Consider the following 3,779-nt stretch of genomic DNA (forward strand, 5'->3'; position numbering starts at 1 on the left):
ATGGTTTTGTTAATTTATCCTTTCTTAAATAAAAAATAAATTAAAAAAACACACAAAAAATGTCAAAGCTAACAGATGGAATTAGACTCTTCTCTGTGGTAGCTGAGTTTACTGTTAACTGAGGCCCCATAGAGCCTTATTAGCCAAATATTATGCCACTCTGCTAGTCCCAGAATTTTTAAATAATTATTTATTAACTATCTCCTGTATGGGAGAAATAGTGTGATTTAATGAATCCAAAAAGAAGGTGTTGTTCTACCCTTAGAATATTATATTTGGGTGAAATTGGAAGATGTTTCTAAGATGGGAAGAATCCTCACCAACTCTGAAGATATCAGACAAGCAAAAGTTCTCTCTGTCAGCAATCTGTTTCTAAGAACGTCTAGGTGGTTCTAATGCAAGCTAAGGGCTGAGTATCTCTGGTCTAGTGAGAGATCCTTGAGGAGACATTATGATGCATGAAAGAATATAGTCAGCTTCCTATTCTGTGTCGTTCTAAGCATTTTCTAACATCACTAGACACAATAAAATGTGTAAGAATTAAAAAAAAGGAAAGGATGGTTTCCTATAAAACCGCAGAGTACTCTGTTCTTATCAGTTTAATATCTGATACGTCCTCTATCCGAGGACAATATATTAAATGGATTTTTGGAGCTAGGAGTTGGAATAGGGGCTTGCTCCGTCCACTCCAAAAAAAAAAAACCGCAGAGTAGACCAGGACTGACAACCTCTTGGGTTTTAAAGAAGCATGAAATTATATACAACTCGAGTATGTTTGATATAACTTCCCAGAGGTATTGGAAACAACTATCTTTGAGTTTGTCTCCTAAAATAAGCCATGCTTTAAAACAATTGTGTGTCAAATATTACAACACTATTATTCTTTTTTAATGGGTGATAATACAAATATCTAGTGAAGAACAATTAACAGTGATTAGCTGATCTGTTGCTCCTTCAGAGACTAGCACACAGTTACAAAAATATTTCTGACTGTAATAACATTCCTGAGTGCTTTTCACCAAAAGATTAGATGGAGCAAGTCAGGGAGTACTGAGACCTTTAAAAGGGCAGGAGAGCAGAAACAGCAACCCTAATGAGGCCTACCGGATAAATTAAAACTATTTCTTTGTTTTTTAATTTAATTTTTTTGCCTCCAGGGTTATTGCTGGGGCTCACTCAGTGCCTGTACCATGAATCCACTGCTCCTGGAGGCCATTTTTCCCCTTTCTGTTGCCCTTGTTGTTGTAGCCTCATTGTGGCTATTATTGTTATTGTTAATGCTGTTCGTTATTGGATAGGACAGAGAGAAGGGGAAGACAGAAGGGGAGAGAAAGATAGACCTGCAGACCTGCTTCACTGTCTGTCAAGGGACTCCCCTACAGGTGGGGAGCCTGGGCCTTGAACCAGGACCCCTATGCCGGCCCTCATGCTGTGTGCCACATGTGCTACTACTGCCTAACCCCCTTCATTTGTTTTTGATGAGACAACTGCTGCCTTTAAATTAGGTCTATACTGACTCCACCCTGTGCCACTAACCTGCCTAAATTCTGGGGGGGGGGGGGCACAGGAGAGCAGAGATGTAGCCACATGGCTTTGCAAGATGCAGTTTAGACTGCAGCAGGATAAAAGAAAGTTGGGAACCACAGAAAGCTCTTCTTCAATCAAAGAAACCCTTAGTCTCAATGACAGGATCTATTCAGGTTTTTTTTTTTTTTTTTTTTTTTTTTTAGTATTTATTTCCTTTTGTTGCACTTGTTTTATTGTGGTTACTATTGATGGATAAGACAGAGAGAAATGGAGAAAGGAGGGAAAGACTGAGAGGGGGAAAGACAGAAACCTGCAGACCTGCTTCAGCTCTTGTGAAGTGAAGTGACTCCCCTGCAGGTGGGAGCCAGCAGCTCCAACTGGGATCCTTACACTGATCTTTGCACTTCGTGCCACATGCATTTAACCCACTGCACTATTGCCTGACTACCCTTTTCAGGTATTTTATAACCCTGCCCTTGGGGACAGCCATAAACAGATCTCCAATTGTCTCCAGTTTTCTGGAGCTGCGAAATAGTTAGTCTAGTTAAAATTGAGCATGATATAGTAGTGGGCTATTCCTACTCATGGGTTCACTAGAACAACCCCCCACACACACACACCACACACACAAATACATCTGAATGGGAAAGGAAGAGCACACCAGTGACGGTGAGTTTGCCGACTTGGTCAGAGTACCATGTCTGCTTTATGGGAGTGGATGCGGAAAGATGGATCAAAACTCAAAGGTGGTGCTAACTGGAGACATTATCTCAGGTTATGGTAATGGGCCCTTAGAAAGCTTAGCTAGAGGGAGTTGGGAGGTAGTGCTGAAGGTTAAGTGCAAGTGGCTGCAAAACACAAGGACCAGAATAAGAATCCTGGTTTGAGCCTTCTGCCCTTCCCACCTGCAGGGGAGTTGCTTCACAAGAGGTAAAGCAGGTCTGCAGGTGTCTATCTTTCGTTCCCCCTCTCTGTCTTCCACTCCTCTCTCCGTTTCTCTGTCCTATGCAACAACAGTTACATCAAGAGCAATGACAATAATAACTACAACAATAAAACAAGGCCAACAAAAGGGGATAAATAAATAAATATTTAAAAAAAGAAAAGAAAGCTTAGCTAGTGTGGAAAATTCTTTACTTTCCTTTTCACAACTTTTGAAAGCTTGAAATTCTCTGGCTCAAGGAGAAATGCAATGGGATATTTTCTGGTGATGATTTGGTTGTCTAAAATTATCTTTTATAGCTTATGATGAATTATAATCAGCACACTTTTTTTCTTTTTTCATGTGTTTACATATAAGTTTTCTGTTCCTTCTCTTTGTTAACTGGGAATGAGTTTGGTAACTAATGGGTGGCTTTGCGTAGCAAGAAAAGGAAAGTAGTTTCTTGTTATTATTAAACTCTCAAAAACTGTAGAATTTCTTCACTCTGATAAATAATATGTATTTTACTAGGAAACAGCAAAGTCTTTATGACACACCCCTCTTCCCTCAGGAGTGTTGGTAGTAAAAGGAAAATGCTCTTTTAAAAATGTGTTCCACAAGGTTATATGCTGCCAATATTTAGAATGTATCTAACTTCTGCTTATCTGGCATTTTCTAAACGAATCATTTGACTGTAGTTTGCTGATTCAAGCTAGTTTTAAATAGAGAAGGAAAAGTTCTTCTACAAGAAAGGACTAAAGAAAGACCAGGTGAACTCAAAAGTCACAAAGTTATCAGAACGAGTGAAAGCTGGAAGGAGGCATTGTGTGTGCATTGGCGTTCTCACCGGGCTTTTTCCCAGATGCTGAGGGAAATGGTGCAAGAGCTACAACTCTATCCTTGTAAAATGGTATAGGCCTTACTCTGAATATCAATTGTGGCTACAAAAATAGGGTGTGGTCTCTCGTCTTAACCTAGCAGTTCATTAATATCTCTGGATTTCCAAAGCATGTCTCTGAACTGTCTTTCACAAGACATGTTTGGGAAATAATCCCTGAGCAGGAGAGGCTTCCAGAAAGATGATTATACAAAAAGTTGGTTACTTAGGTGTGAGTCATTCCTTTTGTTTTTGGTTTATTTGTTTTTTTTATTTTATAAGTCATTAAATGGTTTAAAAGATCATAAGATTACAAAAGCATGTGTAGTTCCATACCTCACCAACCACCACAGTTCAGTACTCTCACCACTCTCCACCTCCCTTCAAGGATAACCACTATAATTTTGCCAAAATCTGGCCTTTTAAACCTATACAAGTCCATGTGTTTCAGCT

At 39.4% G+C, this 3,779-nt stretch overlaps 1 pseudogene; it reads left to right on the plus strand.

Annotated features, from left to right (window-relative positions):
• The first annotated feature begins 557 nt into the window (after nucleotides 1–557).
• Nucleotides 558–733, plus strand: LOC132535470 (U2 spliceosomal RNA; annotated as a pseudogene).
• The last annotated feature ends 3,046 nt before the right edge of the window (nucleotides 734–3,779 follow it).

The sequence above is a fragment of the Erinaceus europaeus genome, chromosome 22 (genome assembly GCF_950295315.1).
Source record: "Erinaceus europaeus chromosome 22, mEriEur2.1, whole genome shotgun sequence".
NCBI classification, from domain to species: domain Eukaryota; kingdom Metazoa; phylum Chordata; class Mammalia; order Eulipotyphla; family Erinaceidae; genus Erinaceus; species Erinaceus europaeus.